This window comes from Halichoeres trimaculatus, unplaced genomic scaffold (assembly GCF_033239565.1).
Source record: "Halichoeres trimaculatus isolate MK-OKI-2021-1 unplaced genomic scaffold, fHalTri1.1 fHalTri1_scaffold_2, whole genome shotgun sequence".
Classification (NCBI taxonomy): domain Eukaryota; kingdom Metazoa; phylum Chordata; class Actinopteri; order Labriformes; family Labridae; genus Halichoeres; species Halichoeres trimaculatus.
This window is the reverse complement of record NW_027437180.1, coordinates 18,506,186-18,525,081: the sequence shown is the minus strand read 5'-3', so window position 1 is coordinate 18,525,081 and position 18,896 is coordinate 18,506,186. Positions and strand designations below refer to the sequence as shown.

Below are 18,896 nucleotides of genomic sequence, written 5' to 3'. Positions count from 1 at the left end.
TTTACCAGAAAATATAGGGCCAATAATGTTTTTTTAAAGTAAGGTTGTATGAGTTTCTGCCACTTGTAGTCGAATTTAAGTATTGCAACACTGTTCCGATGTCTACTGCTCCAACAACCACAAGGTACAATTCTTGTCTTGACTAACAAACTAGAAAAGCCCTTTTCTAAAAATAATTTGATATTTTTGATCACAGTCGGGGGGGTTTAACGGCTGATATCCCACCCAAATTTTTGAAACACCAGCTTTATTAAGTGGATGGAAACCTGAATTTACTCAAGTTACAACATTTATTAAAAATTTCTGACACAGGTTTGAGGATCACAATTCAGTGCCTTTACGCTTCCTTTGAGGGCCCACTCCTGAGATGTAATGTTGAGCAAAATTTCTTGTCTAACCCCTCAGTGCTGATAAATGCAGCAGAATGTGTGTTTAAATCTGTCGGTCTGTATCTGGTGGTACTGTTTGTCCTGTGCTACTTTTGTCCTGTAAACCCTCGCAGGAAACAGTCTCACTCTCAGAACTAGACCAAGTTCAAACTAAGCTGAATTGCAGCTGCAGATAAAGTCTGGAAGCCTGAAAAACCTTCAATAACAAGACCACAACCATTTTTTCTGCCTCCTTGTCCTCCTTTAACAGTAAATCCGCATTACACTGAGGATAAGACTGCAGGAGAAAAGAAGCCTAGCTCTAGCTTGCTTGCTGTCCCCCAAGATTCTGACTTCGGCTTCAAGGGATTTCAGTCTGAACTGAACTACACACACACAAAAAAAAAACCTTTCAATTACCAGGTGAGCTCAGAGTAAGGCTACCTGTCTGCCTCTCTGGAAGTGTTCAGAGGAGGAGACGAGAGCAGGGATGTGCAGTTCAAATAATTAGCCCAATACCAGAATCCCCTGTCGCCAAATAGTTAATTAAAAGCTGGCTGGGTGTGTACATACACGAGTGTGTGTATGTGTGTGTGTGTCCAGAGGATTAAAGACTGTAATTATAATTATGTCCTCTCCTCGCTGTCTTTTTTCACCTTCTCCGAACACATTCTCTCTTGGTATTTTATACAAACACACACATTTCTCCTCCCACACACATGCACTACATACACACACACACACACTGGACCACCTGGGTCAAATTCAGCCATGGATTGTCTTCCAGTTCTTCGCGCCAGATTCTGAGTAGTCACACTAACAGAAGGGGAGGTCTCTCTGTCGCTGTGATGAGTCAAGATTTCTGTCTCCAGCTTTCACTGCTCATGTTCTGAGTCCTCTGACTTCCAAACTGAAAAGTTTAACTCAGACAAGACCAGAAAGTGTTCACAACACTTTATGAGGAAAGTTTTTCAATCTATTTTTATCAAAGAAAGCAGCCTGATCATGCTGGAGCTATAAATTTTGCAAAAAAAAAATTGTCAAATATCCATCCACTTTTTTCCAGTGTCATGTCTTCAACAAATAGTAGCCCTGGAGGAAATTCTCAGAGTCTCAGATTAATCTTTATCTTTCAAGGATATTTCCCTGACGGGGAATTATGAAGTAAATAAAACATTTTCTTGAGATTCTGCTGCCGAGATTCAGTGAAAGAGTTTCAAGAATAAACTGCAAAGCAAAATTAACTAAATACTAAATAAAATACTTATTTCCTTATTCTTTGCTTTGCGAGACAGTACCAGTATACAAAGCCTTTATTCTTTAACACTATGATCAGAGAGTTTTTTTCACTGTCTTACTGAGTGTTCATAGGTTACAGTAGACAACACTGAACCATTCCATTATTCTCATGTCAATATTTCTGACATTTTTTCATCTAAAATACATTGTTTCCGTCCACCATTTCCACCCATCCATCCATCCAAAGCACTCAGCAGCCCTTTAATTGGACGAGTCCTTCAGAAGCTCAATGCCATCGACATCTCGCCCTCTCTGGTTCAAACATACGACCTTTGACCCTGAGATCAGAAATAGTATCGATGCTGTGAGTCTAGCTAATGTAGGAGGCTGGCTGATAGACTCCTGTAAGAAACTGTGCACAGAGACAGCACAGACAGAAGCTGATGAGCTCATTTGTATGTAGCACTAACCAAATCTTTACACACTGATCCTCCAAAAGTGCAGGCTGTCTTTTGTGTTCACTTCTCCGGATACTGTTAATGTTTCAAGACACGGCCAGAGAAACTTGTTACGATGTTGCAAAACAAAGTGCAGTGTAGATTTGTCCAGGTGCAGACGCATGACCCACATGACACCTTTAATGCAGGTTTTGTTTATGAGACTTTACAAGATTGTGTGACATATCTGTAACCATCTATCAATAAATTAGAGGTAGAGGAATATAAAGACCCACAAGACTTTCAGACATGAAACCTCAGTTGAGTTCCTGCCACAAAAGACAAAAAGCCAATTTCAAATAATTATAGACGTTTTGACAAATACAATTAATTCTTGTCGCCAAAAAGGACAAAAAAACATTCATTTAGAGATTATGGAAACTCAAAATCACATGCAATTCACCTGAATGGCTATAGCAGATGCAAGGTCACACTAAGTAAAAAAACACATGGAAAACAATTATCCTGCTTCTGACTCACTTAGGGAAAAGTGAGAACATCTCATCTATGAAGCAGAGCTACTGAGAGCTCTTAGAAGGATGTCATCTCTTCCTGTGTTAGGATCCAATCTGATTTTGTGTTTAGGCTAGAGAGGGCAACGCCAGACTGACATCTGGTTGACCTCTCTTTCTCCCGCTGGACAACAGGAGGTCAGAGCTCGGGGTCAGAAAGGAGGAGCCGACAAACAGCTACTGATTGTGAACCCCCCACCACCACCACTTTTACTTCCCTCTCCTTTGTGTGTCTTTGTCAGGCTACCTTCCACTTTCACCAGACAAATAACCATTGATAACAGATCAATCTAACAGCCTCATGTCTCACATAAGGGCATTAACACAATGAGAAGGTTACACAGCTTACTCTATCGCAACATTTGTTTCAAGTAGCCTGATGTAAAATTAGATGTGATGAAGAGATTATTTGTTTGGGGCATTAAAAAGAGGCATATATTTAGTTTACTTCTTAGTTTGCAGGCATTTATATTTTGTGATAATTTATCTACTATCTGCTTAATCAGTTCATTGTGTCAGCTCTTAAAAGTGTATAAGGATGATTAAATGAATAATAAAGGTATGCTAATTTTAAATTTATATTAAGAGAAACATCACAACAGCCAAGTGTTTTGAGTAAAAGCCTAAATCAGTCTATCATAGTGGTAAACATACATATTGGTCTGATCTCTCACACTATATTAAAGCCACTGAAAGCCTCCACCAGTGTTTACTTAATTAAAGCATCATGTCACTTATCTCTCCACCCCCCACCCCACCCCCCTCACCCTTCTCCTCCGTCCCAGCACGACTCTCCTCCACTCACTTATCCACTCATCCTCCTCAGCATCTCTGCCCCGGGCCTGGTTGATTGACAACCGTGAGTGACCCCAGGGCCCATCCTCTCCGTGACAGGACCAATGCCGGGGCTTGGCCGAGTGACACAGTCAGGTGGCAGACTGCTTGTCAGGCTGATTGGCAGGCTGCTGATTCTGCTGCGTCTCTATCAGCTCCACTCCACTCTCAGCTGGCACATGAGCAACGCTGACAAAATGCACACTGCCACCAAAAAGAGCAAAATGTGTGGTTTTTTTCTTGCATTTCATCAACCGTCAAGGTTTTTCTGTTCTACAACCTGTGCAGAAAGCATTTGGGATGTGCACGTGACTTCTAAAACAGAAGGGAGGTTTTGTGAGAATGTTTTTTTTTTCTGCTTGCATGGAAAGAAAACCATGGATTTGGCTAAAGCTTGGTTCACTGCCTTGGAGCAAAGCATTAGTCCAGGTCCAGAGCATACCAGGAGATGGATTCATATGCTTTATGCTTTCGAGAAAGCAAAAAAATAATAAAGACTTAGAGAGCAACAAAATTTACACCATAGTGGTGTGACCATGCTTCAGGCGTCACACTCTGCATTAACAGATTTTACAGCTCAACCAGCAGAAGGGTTGACGGATCAAGACCCTTTTATCAGCATCCATCAAATACATTTCTGACGATGTGCCAAGGCTTGTTACTGAATGAATCATTGGAACAGTTAACAAAAACAAAATAATCTAATAAATGATTAAGTCAGAGTCCTCTTCATCTTTTAAATAACAATGCAGTCAAGGGTTCAGTCCAAGTCATGAAGGGTTGAGTCAAAACCTTCGTTTCCACCAGGGGGGTTCAGTTTGGCTCGTCTTGGTATGGTACGCATTTTGGCATATCCATTGGCTATACCTGGGAAATTACCAACTTTACAGACCCATACCTTGCCAGACATGCCAATCCTACCTCAGAGGGTGGAGCTACAACACTGCAGTCTGTTGATTGGTTGAAAGAATTGTCACTTACCCCATCACAGCAGCTGTATTTCTCCTTGCAGCAAACAGCCTTCTCTGAAACAAATCTTTGCTGTGCTTCGTAACAAAGAGCCACGTGGAAATAAAAAAGAAGACAAATTGCTGGATGTTTTTCAATCTTTGCTCTTTGTTTACTGTGTCGCAATTTTCTTCTTATTTCTTCTCAATTTATTTTGTAGCGGGGTACACTGTGTCAGGCTGCTATGGCATCAGGCTATACGTAACTGACGCAGCTATCGGCATCCGGCTTACATGCCGCCTACCAAGAGGGGGCACAGTTGGCTGTGAAAACACAAACAGGATCAGGCTTAACCAACTGTACTGATCCATACCAGACTACTTGGTGAAAACAGGGCAAAAGATAAAGAACCAAGAGGACCAATTCCAAACCCTTGATAGGAGCACAACATCTTTTTCCCCAGAATCTTTGAATAGAATCAACAGGAAAAGTAAATTCAAGAAGAAAGGAGGATGGATGCACGGATAGACAGAAAGGTAGACTAGTTATGTAGCAAGGACACACTCAGATCTACTCGACTACTTAGTCGCAACGAGGATTGTTTGGTAATGGAAAGAATGGCCAATAGCAGCTGGAGACTTGACTGCAAAATCAAGCTTCAGATTACCTTTGAAACACACACACACACACACACACACACACACACACACACACACACACACACACACACACACACAAACACAAATGCCAAGATTACACAAGAGCAACAATCACACGTACGCACACACAGACTGACACACACGGACTGTAGCATAACACACAAACACACACACACATACACACACACACTCGGATGCCTGCACTTGGCCCTGTTTGTGGGGAGCGGTGCTCGGGGCTGCAGGGGGGAGGAAACCAGCTCAGATCAAACACACTGAGCCTGTCACTTCTCTTTCATTCCTCTCTCTCCGTTTCTCTTTTTTCTCCTCCCTCCCTCTCTGCTGAACACTCCTCTTTTTTTTCTCCTCTGCATATCTCTCCTCCTTTCTCTCTCTGCTGGATCTGCTCTCCACACACTGCAGTCAGAGGAAAATGGAAAGGGGGGGGGCACACAAGAGATCTGAGAGGGGTGTAAGAAGAGAGGGATGAGGAGGAGAACGAGGAGTGAAAAACAGATCAGTCAGGAAAAGCTGAGGAGAAAAGGAAGATGATAGAAGGAAGAGCAGCTGTGAGCAGCAATAGTCTTTTTTTTATTATTTGTTGTCACATTCCCGCTCTCTACGTCGTCTTCTTCTGTCCTCACACAACCCCACACACCCTTCACAGCACAAACACTCCTCTCCCTATCTGTCTATTGCAGCTCAATTACAATAATTACGATCATTAAGGTGATCATTTCCCAACACCACCATTCATTACTCCAGCTAAATAACTATTAGAAGCAGACTGGTGGGGGGAACAGGCTCTATGCTTTACAAATTCATCTCTCTACCCAGTTTCTGACAGTATCATAAGATTGTTCATGCAAATCCCACATTGTGCTTCAAAAATGGACTTGTTGTTTGATTCTGGTGTAAATCAGTTCCTGTTTGTGACTCAGACACATCTACAGTTTATGTGTAAGTTCTCCTTTGCTTTAATTGTTTCTAATGTACGGATACTGCTGTGGAGCTGGCTTATTGTGGGCAGGGGGAAGTAAGGATGGGTACCGAATTAGGTACTTTTATAGGTACCGACCGATTTATATCAAAAGTACCAGGAACCAATTCACATAAAATGAAAAGGTTCCATGTTTAGGTACCTAAACGCATCCTTGTGCTGTGAGGGAGTGGGAGAGTAGGTTAATTTCCATGCTGGACATGAACACAGCATTGCAAGAATAAATATGTTCAATTGAAATTTTTAAATATTTTATTATTGAACAAATTGATATTTTTACCACATAAACTAAAAAAAATACTGAAAATCAGCACAGTTGCACACCGGTACCAATTGCAAGGTACCAGGCATCAGTATCGTATTCTTTCAAATGTGAAAGGTACCCATCCCTAGCGAGAAGACATATTTCCACAAGCGTACAGTATTTTACTGTGTCCCATTAATTGGTGTCATATTTTACCATAAATGCCTTTTACTTTACTGGTTTCAATCTACTACCACAAAACGGCACACATATTCTCTTCTAAATAAAAATTCTTGTCAATTGTGACCTGCACCATTTTCCAATCATCTCCTTTTAAAGCACCACACTCTTGTCTTACCCCTGCAATGCTTTATTCGCAAAACCTATTCCCAATGCTGTACGTGAATGTCTCCAATCAGGTAGTCTCCTGCTTAAAATAGATGCTGTAATTCATTTCTGTGAGGGAATGAACACTTAAGGACATCCTGTTCTTTCACTTAATGAAATAACTCTCTAATCTTCCAATGTCCCTCGTTTCTTGTACGGTACAAAACATCCAGGACACAAATAAAACCCAGAGCTTTTGCATGCTCCAACTGCTGATCTACCCTGATCGATACCTTACCATTATTTCTAACTGCCCACCACAGATCTGAGAGTAAATATAACATGAATAATAATGTGTTCTGACTCAGAAGAAGATGACTAAGACATCTTCAGGACACCTGAGATGCAGACAAGTGAGCAGGAGAGAGACAGTCTACAAATATAGCATCCCTCCCACACACAGAAACAATGCCTACCAAAAAGGTCTATTTTCTCCTCTGCAAATACAGAGACTTTGCAGGTGAGAAGAAATCTAAACTTTGGATGTCCAGAGGTGTCCAAACCAAGAACAACCCCTGTTTGGGAAATGGGTGAGTTCAGAATAAGAGGGAACCTGGTGGAAGAAACCAATGAAGAAGTAAAAAAAGGGGGGTATTCATTAAGAGATGCCCAGTCTCATGTATGTGTGTTAAAGTCCTCCCTTTTTGTTTTGGGAAATCAATCCTGCCTCAAAGGTTTTTTATAAATCCTTTTTATCATTGTGTGTGTGTGTGTGTGTGTGTGTGTGTGTGTGTGTGTGTGTGTAGGTGTGTGTGTGTGTGTGTGTGTGTGTGTGTGTGTGTGTGTGTGTGTGTGTGTGTGTGTGTGTGTGTGTGTGTGTGTGAGTGTGTGTGAGTGTGTGTGTGTGTGTGTGTGTGTGTCTACAGTGTATTATAGTGCATTTTAGTGTGCACGTATGCTGCGAGGGGAAAATGTAAATGTGCTTGGTGCTAAATGAATGCACATACTGTGTGTGTGTGTGTGTGTGTTTTATGACCATCTGCAAGCCAATGAATGCATGTGTCTATGCATGTGTACATGTCCATGAATCATGGTGTCTGAGCTGTGCACATGCATGGGTCTACATCAATCTGTCCTCTCTCTCTCTCTCTCTCTCTCTCTCTCTCTCACACACACACACATACATACACACACACACACACACACACACACACACACACACACACACACACACACACACAATTGGTCTCTTTATCAATAGAATAAGAAAAGAGAAAACGCCACCACGGTGCTTTTCAGAAAAAGCATCACAGCGCTCTCACACACTCACACACACTCACACACACACACACACACACACACACACACACACACACACACACACACACACACACACACACACACACACACACACACACACACACAGGCTGGCTAAAGGCCAATCAATAATTCACATAGTGCAGATTGAATGTAGATCAGTGACTCAACATGGGGGGAAACACTATGGCTCTCTTTTCTTTTTGCCTCTCCCTCATTCCCTCCTTCCATTTCAACCCTTTTATTCTTTCCTCTTTTTCTGTTCTTCTTTTCTAAACCAGCCTGTTTAGTTTTCTTCATTTGTTATTTTCAGGTAGTGCTGTCCACTTTTCGCTTTTTCCTCCCTTCCTCTGCCTCTGCTTTACATCATGTCTCATATTTGGGTCATTGTTCTGATAACTGGACCTATAGTTTTTTCTATAATACCTTCCCGGCCTGAAGACAACTTTCTGGATTCATCCTCCACCTGTCCTGTCACTTTGAGCCAATATTTGCCATTTTTTTCCTAGGTTTAAGACATAATTTTTGAGCTGTGTTGTTCAGACATTAATTCTTAATCCCAAAACAAAATGTGTATGTTGTTCAGTTTAATTATTTTCAGTATGGTTAGTATCACTTCTATTAGCTGCCAAAACATCAATATAAGCTTTAATTTTTGCCCGAGAAATGAATCGACCTTAAGCGTTTTTTTGTTCTCAGGTACTCAAAAAGACAAGCATTATTTCAAAATGGGTTCAAAGTTAATTAAAATATACAAAGAATAATTGGAAAAAGTTAGGTTTAGTGAAGACATTTATCTTGGGCTTCTAGCTTACAATCAAACTTTATTTTAAAGAATGTTAAGACAATGTGAACAAAAGAAGTAAATAAGAAAAGGTTTTTTTTGGATGTTTCAAAGCAACTGATTTACTTGTCATGAAGTAGAAATTTGAATCCAGATAAACTGACTGGTCTTGAGGTAAAGAAACTGTTAGAAAAAAGCCAAATTATAATTTATTCAGCCGGCTAGTTAGCATTTATGTGCTGGTTACTCATTGCTTTAGTCGAGCAGTTAGAAGTATTGAAATTTAACCAAACACAGCCTGTAAACAACCTCATCTTCATGTTTTAGATCAAAATACTGAAAAACCAAACCATGTTATGACATCTTATCTGTAATCCGTGCTTAATCAGCACTCAGACAGATGACAAATCTGGCCTACAAAAGTAAAAAATATCTATATACAGATTAACAGACTAATAATTCTGGTTCTATCATGAGATCATTTATTAACTCATTTTCTCATTTTTACTCTTGAACAAATCTGATTAAAGTTTTGAATATTGTCCTTCATTACTTTCCTCCTTTTTCAGATATTATCTGTTTCCTTTTCCTTTTGTTTTCCTCTAAAATGCTCCATTTTTCAACTTTCCCTTTCCTCCTTCCTTCTTCTTCTTCAGTATTTGTCTCTTCCTAAATAACTCCCTTCTTTCTTTTGATACTTAATGTCACATCAAAATTTGAAATCTGTCCCCCAGCTTCAAAAAACATTTCTCACTCTGCCCCTGAATAAATCAAAATTTGTTTCTCTTTTCGGAAATCAAAATCATAGCACATTTACAAAGTCCCGTTTGAAAAGATGACGCTTTTGTTTCTCTGAAGGTTTCACCGTCTTGACCTCTTAAACACACATTAGCTTATTACAATAGGACAGAAACACACATGCACACACACACACACACACACACTCAGGGGTGGCAGCCCACACACAGAGTTGAGGAGAGAACAGCAGGGGCATCACATTTCAACACAGACAAACGCACAAACAGACACACACACACACACACACACTGAGGGAATAGACTGTGAGGATCACATAACTGGAGTAGGGTTCTGTCAAAACAACCAGTGCTGTGGTACTCGACTGCCCGTCAGAACGTTTTATCCAAGATGAAACATATATATATATATATATATATATATATATATATATATATATATATATATATATATATATATATATATATATATATATATATATATATATATATATATATATATATATATATATATATATATATATATATATATATATATATATATATATATATACATACATACATATATATATATATATATATATATATACATACATATAAAGTATCCCAATAGTAGCATCAGCATTGTCAAACATGTCATCAGGTCCCCAGATTTCATCATGGGACAACGACGGAGAGAGATAGAGAGGAATTGCACATTGAAGCGTTAGCGTCCCAAATGGTGCTTTTTCTGCCAACCACTGGGCTGCATGCGTGAGCATGTGCACACGTGTGAGTGCTGGGACCTAGCTGAGCCCCCTGAAGTAAGTGATCCTGCTGAACAGGTGTTACAGTATCACCTGCCCCAACCCACCCACCTACCCTCACACACACACACACACACACACGCACACACACTGCACGAGGAGCTATGAGAGCCGCTGTCAGCCGTGACTGATCTGAAAGGATCTGCTTGCTCTACACCAGACGGATGACTCTGAGCCACCAGCTGATCAGTCAGTGACGTGTGTGTGTGTGTGTGTGAGTGCATCATTTTGCCATACATTTATATGATTTTTTATGCATGAATAAGTGTTGTTTCAAATGGTTTCAATTGGCACATACTTATTTATGAATACCTGCCTTTTCATGTGTGCGTACATGTGCGTGTCTCCTTCCAGCTTTATTTTCTACCTCATTAGCTGTAGCTCATTTTATCATTCATTCACAATAACACAACAGCATTGACAATGAACACAGAGACACTGTCTCCCTCCCGTGACAGTCACATACACATAAAAACAAATTCATCACTTAATTGAATTGATTGAATGTAATGTTATAACCAGATTTCAGATAAATTGAGTAGGGGCTACACTTAGGTACACACAGGTCTCTACACAAGACAGAGTGATGTTTCACTTTATGACTGTCCCGGGGCGGGGGGCTCTTTAATCTCTTATCTCTTTCCTCCTTGTCTCCCTGCCATATTCTGCCTTTCTTTCTGTCCCTTTATTTTTCTTTTCCTCACGATAGCGGGCAGCATGTCCAGAACCCAGCCGGGAAAGTGTGAAACCCACACAGACAACGAACACCGGGGACAGATGGTCAGAGAGAGAGATGGAGAGGCAGAGAGATAGAGGAATGTACATTATATGTATGTAATATATACATTTTTTTAAAAAAATACAGAAGAAATAGACAGTTTTATTAAAAGAAAAGGAAGGAAGGAAAATAAACTCAACCATAGTAATCATAAACAGACTGTGTCCTGCGATGATTCAACAGCACCTCACTTGATAACTAGCATCATCAGCTGTTCATCTCAACGCTCCCCAACATCTAACTGTTAATATGTTAAATTTCTTTAGCTCATTTCTGAAAATTCCGCAACAAAACTGAATTTTTTGATGAAAATATGTGACTTTTCATGATACCATGTGTTGCTTTCTTTAAGTGGACTGACCCTTTATACTTCAGACACTATGTGTTCCCTATAGATAACTCTGACAAAAGCAACTGCCTCTACATAATCAAAACTGAACTCGAGTGAGTGGCAGAAGAGTAGAGACAAAGCAGGGAAGAAAAGAGGGAAGATGGAGGACACTGAAAGCAGAGTTACAGGAGAAAAAGAGTGCAGTGGATAAGAGGAGATGAAAAGAGCAGAGAGAAGAGGGAATGTGGAAGTGCAGGCAGAGGGAGGGAGGGAGGGAGGTATAATGAAGTCCTCTGGGTCTCTGGTGGAAGAAGCCACAACGCCTGCCAGCCAGCACAGCCTGGCTCTGTACAGATGGCAGCATGCTGGGATACGCTCAGTTCGCTTGCAGATCAGGAAGTGGATGTTCTTTTAATTTCAAAACTTTCTTTGCAGTAAAGAAAAAAAAAATCTAGTACTGACTTTAAACACAGCCCAGCCTGTTTTTTCATGAGGTTTCCTGTATCTACAACAGGACAGTTACACAAAACACATTTACTTCTTTCTTTGTGGGACCAAATGAAGATATTTTAAAATCAGATGGCAACATATAAAAGCACAGGACGTCTTAAAACCATAGAGGTAAAAGTAAATTTCAGTTTGTCTCAGGGGTTTCTTTACCTTCCTGAGCTGGGACATATGAAGAGACGGTTAATCGTGGAAGTAGAAAGAGGGGCAAACATGCAGAGAAGCATCAAAGGGGGAAGTTGATCCAGCTACCACTGCAAAGAACTGCACTTTTCCCAATGGGCTGCACACTTTGCTGAGCCACACCAGTGCCCTAAAATCAGGTTAATTCTATATCAAATCAATCCTCTCTATAATGAGACTAACACTATCCTAGATGACCCAGTCACTATCTCACAAAAACCACGGCGCACTTATCAGACATGCACTTAAAAAAGAAAAAAAAAACGAAAGCCTTTCCACCATCGCTACAACATGTGGAAAAAGAAAACAAACTCAGCTATTTTTGCCAGCTCATTGAATTCCCAAAAATATTTTTATTTCTGCAGAAAAGCCAAAACATGTTGGCAGAAACATGAAGAACCCTCATGGAGGCTTTCAGCCAAAACACAGCAGCTCCTCTCTTTCATAACGTCTATCTTTCCAACATGCACTGGGCTCAGAAGTGGTTGGAACTGGTGGATGTTTAAATGCGGAAATGTTTAATAACATTGCTTAAAATGTCTTTATGTTTCAACTGCACTGGTGATTACCATGATTGTGCCAATGCTGGATGACAGTTTGTAGAGCACTACTGTTTTTGTAATGCTACAAAGCTATGTTAAGAAGTATACAACACCACAACCATGCTTCTTCCAACATGCTCATTAATTCAAACCTAGCCCTCTCTTGTTCTTCCATACGTTTCATTTTCCATTTCTTTGTGCCACTCGATCCCCAGGACTTGTCCCGGAGCTTTCTTAATGAATCTTCCTTAAATTAATGACAGCCGGCGTTTAACAACAAATTCAGAAGCATCAATTCAAGACAATAAATGAACAATTTCAAACTGCCTCCCGTTGATGGCATAGTCCTTTCTACTAATGTAATTTAGTACTGACTTAACCTGACATGTCAGACTGTTTCACATAGTGACAGCAGACTTTATCAGTAGCCATATTTGCTAGGGATGCACGATATATCAGTATCAATATCGGTGTTGGCCAATGTTGGTCATTTTTGTAACATATCTGTATGTTACGCCCATGCGTAAGAGTGGGCTGATATCAACTCGTGAGCTGCCGGCCATTTCCAGAGCATCTTGAACGATCTTTTTTAAGACCCAAATAATATTGTTTTCTATGATTATGTAAACACCAAAACTACCCAAGAAGAGTGGATCTCTTCTTTTATGTCTCTGTTCCTGTTTTTGATACAAAAAAAACAGACAAAATGTTCTTTTTTTGATCGTGTTCATCTTGGGCATCACTCATTATCACGCTGCTCTTTCTTTCTGAACCACCCTGCCACATCATCTCAGATTGTTTTTTTTTTTGTTTTTTTGTTTTGTTTTGTTTTTTTACCAATATCAATATCAGTAAATGTTGGTCATCGGCCATAACAGCAATATTAAAATCAGGTATCAGTATCAGACAAAACTTTCATAATCCCTAATATTTTCCCACAAAAAATGCACATCACATGTGAGGCAGTTTCTAGGATTTTTCAGGGGATCTGAAACTCAACTTTTTCAAACCCAGCTTAAAAACCAAGGCAAAATGGAGTATTTAGATTCTAAAAGAAAAAAAAAAGGAAAAAATTATTTAACATCATTTAACAAAAAGTCCCGATACTTCGATACACCGATTTTTTCTCCCACCCCAGTGATAATCTTATATGTATTTCACATTGATCCTTCTAAAACACACTCCACAGACGGTGTTTAAAGAGGACCAAACTTTTCAAAAAAGTAAACCAACAATGGTCTGTCCATCAAATTTATTTACAGGCCAGTTAGCGCAACAGAACATATGATATTAACATACCTTAACAACCTAAATACAGCTTAAGGAATAAGCTTGCATCTCATTCTTATACAGTTCTGCCTGACCAATCTTTCTCTCCTGACTTTTCTTTTCCTCTCTGAGGGGTGTGTAAAGCAGGTGTGGGTCGAAACTGATTTATAAAACTAATTTACGACTAAAGTGGCTGTGCTGAGTAGCCTCTCTGTGTATAATCAGGAACTCCCAGGAGCTCCATGAGAGTGTAAGTTCACCTTAAAAGACCCAAAGCGGGACACTTCATGCTCTCATGATCAACATGCACAAAGCCACCCAACCCCTGAGTGTGTTCTTAGGTCAACGTCAAGACGCCAATCCTCTCTGGGAGACACAAGAGGTTCAGTGTTGTGATATGTTTCTTTATCACTTGTATTTTATAAATCAGTTTTCAATTTGGTAAGCTCCTACATGTCCCAGAATGCCTGGCAAAGCAGTTAATCAATGTGGCCTTGATGGACAACAAAGTGACAAACAAATAAATAAATAAAATTAGTCAGAGTCAACAGGCTTTTGATGACAGGAAAGAAAAAAAAACAAGTGTTACTCACTTTTTCTAAAAGCACAACTTGTTCTCTGACTTCACTACATTCTGGATTCATGAAGCAACAATTGGTGAGGGAAAAAAAACCTGTCACTCTGCCTCTTCAGATTTTTCCCGCTGTGAGAAACTGATGCAAAATAGCATGACATGACAGGTGCCAAAAAAAAGTGAGCAATTGTCCGTGTTTAACCAAAAGCTCCAGTTGGTTTTTGGCAAGATTTTTTTTTGATTGCACATTTGTTCATGAATATTAAGTTTTAAAGCACAAGTTATTTTCTTTACTTTCCAGTGACATTTACAGCTTTGATTTTCTGTATTAGAGAAAGGCCTTGCATATATGAGTTTGCTTAGAGCTTTAGATTCCTTCAGTTAACACAAGCTCTCACATAAAAGCTACTGATGTTTCCATTCAATTCACCACAAACGGTGACAAAAATACTTCACACAGGCAATTAAATCTATGAAATCTCAGGCCTTTTGATGGCCTGTACACAGTCTGAGTCATTGTTGCATCACTACTTCTTTTCCTGCACCTGTTTGAAACATGATCAAACTTAGGTTGTCAAAAGATTATTGAACTGTGATTAACCCTTGAATATTAATGTTAAGTTCTAAAATTTGCTGTTCATTAAAGATCAACTTGAGGCAGACTGCAGAAAGACCGGAAGTCACATACACATCCAGCCAAAAGAAATGGACTTTCACAGCACTAAGAAGCATAGAAGAAAGTAGGATCATTTGTTTGTCCAATCAGAGGCACAACTCAGCTCACACGACTGATGAGCGCCCTATAGCTGTTAAAGAGGAAGCTCAAAGCTCCTGTCATCTCCAATGTGACTGCGTGGCATGGATTGGCTTCATTTCACGGTTCCAGCAACAGACAGGTGATGTCGTAGCGACCCCCCTGATCAAAATTTCCTATTGGGCCACTATTTCTGTTGTTTCACTTAAATTGTTTAGTTAAAAAAAAGCTAAAAGTTAAATTGTAAATAGTTACAGGTTTGTTTTTGCATTTTATAATTATTTTTTTAGCACCCTGTTGAGTGGGTAAATAAAGGCAACGTATATAAATCTAAAAAACAAAACAAAATGCATATTTTTTACATCAGTAATTAGGAGCCAAAACAGCTGGCTCTTTTAAATGAGCCAAACCAAAGGAGCCGGCTCCCTCAAAAGAGCCAAAATTCCCATCACTTGGAGATATACATTTTGAAAGCAAGTTTAGGCAGCAGTCACTCCCAAAATAATATTAAATATCCCACTCCTTTTTTTTTGAAGATTTCATTTAATTTTACAAGATATGCTGTTGAGCCTGGGAGCTGTTCGATGAAAATATATTGAAAGGCTTTTACACAAAGTTTAGTGTTGAAGTTTTTATGATTCAAAATTTTGACGCCAGTATTTTCACTTTTTGCTGCAAATGAATATTAGCTCCAATATCAGTAAACAGCCTCCTTGACTACCAATAATTGGTATCAGTATCAGCCCTGAAAAAATATATTGTCTATCTCTACTGTTTGTACCACATGCTCCCTTAATTTCAAAGTGTAGACTATCTTTACTCAACATCACATCACTTTCTTCAACAAAACACTGAGACAACCTCCTTGTATGTTTCTTAACCAACCTCACTCTGAATGGGGCCTGCCCCAGGGCTCTGTTGTGAGTGGCTGAGTATTTAAATTCCCTGATATCATACTCTAGTTCAGCTGCTGAAGAACTTTATGTGATTTCATTTTTGTTCATAAATGCTACCATCTCAGGAACCCCAAAAGTAGAAAGGGCTGTTGCTCATCATTTACTGTTAAAATTGCTGTTTCATCTCAATACTGTTCATCTAACAAAGGCAGAAATATGCCAAAAGTATAAAAGCTTTAAAAAACACACAGCTAATACATTCTTTAGCTTTTTCACTGTCCTAACCAAAGAAATACTGATTGGAGGGGGTAAGATCAAAGTGTTCCAGGTTCACACAGCATCAGACCAACCTGTCCTGACTGTTACAGCTTTTTCTCCTGCTTTCCTGTTGGACAGCCACAGGCCGCCGTATATGGTCAGTGGTAATTAGAGCGGGAGAGTCATTTCCTCTCCCTTCTGGTTGCATGGTGCTTAAGCCTTCATAATGCTGACATCAGCTCTGACTACAACTGGAGCCCTGACACACATACACACACTTAGTGTGTCGCACACACTCACACACTCACACACACACACACACACACTCACACACACACACACACACACACACACACACACACACACACACACACACACACGCACACACACACACACACACACACACACACACACACACACACACACACACACACACACACACACACACACACACACACACACACACGTCATTAAGGTAAACTATGTATCTAAGATGTATCTCTAACCAATAAGATCCATGTGGCCTCCATTGCTCATGCCAATGTCTAGAGCATCAAGAGGATCAGACCATTCTATGCAACACAGTTCCTGGTACACGCTTTCGTCATGTCCCGCACTGAATACTGTAACTTCTTACTGGCAGGCCGTACTGCATGTACAGTCCCACCTCTGCAGATGATTCAGAATGCAATGGTGGTCAGCCTTCAGCTGACCTCAAACAGCACATGTCACTCTGCTGCACATTTCTCTCCACTGGCTTCTGGATGCATCAAATCAGAAATCTGCTGGACAGGGCTGAGAACGGCTCCAGTCTTCCTGGATCATCCAGCTCCACATCCTCTCTTGCTCACCAAGTTCTAACAACGAAAGCTCTGTTGTTTTGAAGGAGAAGCCCCCTTCTACCTTCAAGAAGATGAAGACCCCTCTCTTTCATTAACACCTGAACAGCCAAGTTAGACTCCTGTCCTCTGCAGACCCCATTGGTGGAGTGAGGTACCAACAACATTCAACCTGCAGAGTCCCATACGTCTATGAAAGTTTTTGACCTCAATGCTCGACAAAAGATGGTGTAGACAATTCTTGAACAGAATGGATTGTCTACAGAAAGCAAAACGTAGGGCTGACCATATAGTGATGAATGGATGCTGACATTTCTTAAGTTACAGGTTTGCTGTTAACAGTTTAAGTCAAAAAATAATTCCAGTTGATTCTTGTACTTTATTAGTATCTAAGTGAGCTGTCAACTTTAGATCTTTGTCATTGCCTTGCCTTCTGGACCCTGCTGTCATCAACTTTAATACTGTCATGAATAAACCATCTGATAAAATTCCAGTCCCTGCCTCTCATAGCTGTTATTGAACACCAGAGGATAACATCTTCAGCTATCAGGGCTTAAGATGATACTGCTATAGATGGCAAGGGCATTGATAATAATATTGAGATTGATGATGTTAAAAAAAGGATGACTAAACCCTGTGAGTAGCCTTGAACACAACATGTCAGCACATTAAAGCAGCACTTACTCATTTTCTTCCTTCCTGTCTTGACCTTTGTTTTACTTACTCAGATGCATGTCACTTTGGACAAAGGTGTCTGCTAAATGAAACTGTAACACTGCATCTTAATCACCAGCATCATCATAATGATTGTGTTTGCCAATGAACAACATTGTCAACATCTCCCCTCACTCTGTCAGTGGCAGCTCATGCCTGCAGTAGGAATGTCTTCCTCCATGGATTAATCCTTGTGTTCTTATTTAACTCATTGAACCTTACCAATATGTTTTCATTTATCAGCTCAAAGTTAAATATTGGAGTAAAAAAAAACAAAACAATCATGAATTAGGAGATCAAGAATATCCAGAAATTAAGACAAAAAAACTTTGAGTGCCTTGCTGTGCAACTGCTAATGTGTAAGATCAAATGCTATGAACTGTCATCAAGTTAGTTTGTCTATATAACAGAAGTCTGCTTTTCGGCTACTGGGATAAAATGCATAAATGAGTCCAGTATTTAACTGAATTTCCTCTGCAGGAACTCTCAAAAAAACTTTAACTTCCTCTTGATAATCCCTACTCTATGAGGAGAATCGTTCAAGCATACAGGAACTTTGGAGTGGTCTTTGCTGGGCCCAGCATTATGATGGTCACAAGCACAGTTTCATAAAGTAAAAAAAATATCAATAAAACAATTTTAAAAAATAAATTAATTCATAAGAAAAGCTGTATTTCCATTTATAGTCCACTTTATAGGGAAGTGTTCCTTGGCCAGCTGTTGTCTCCATTTTGACCAACATCTAAAGCCCTGTGAAGATTGGGCAAGTTTTTCATAATGTTGTTTGTATGATGCAATAACTCAGAAGCTCACTGTAATTCAAGCCTTTCATAGATTCAAATAATTTTTATGGTGTTAACAGAAAAAATGGTACTTTATGTAAACCATGATCCCTGCAATGAAAACGCTGTGAAGTCCCTGATAAAAGTGCCTACTGCAAAAGTGCAGCTTAATCAGATCTGGA

General features: G+C 39.8%; 1 protein-coding gene across 14 annotated transcripts in view; it reads right to left on the bottom strand.

Annotated features, from left to right (window-relative positions):
• The window catches only part of cacna1ab (calcium channel, voltage-dependent, P/Q type, alpha 1A subunit, b), a 201,441-nt gene that overhangs the window by 142,411 nt on the left and 40,134 nt on the right, over nt 1-18,896 (bottom strand). The window lies entirely within an intron of this gene.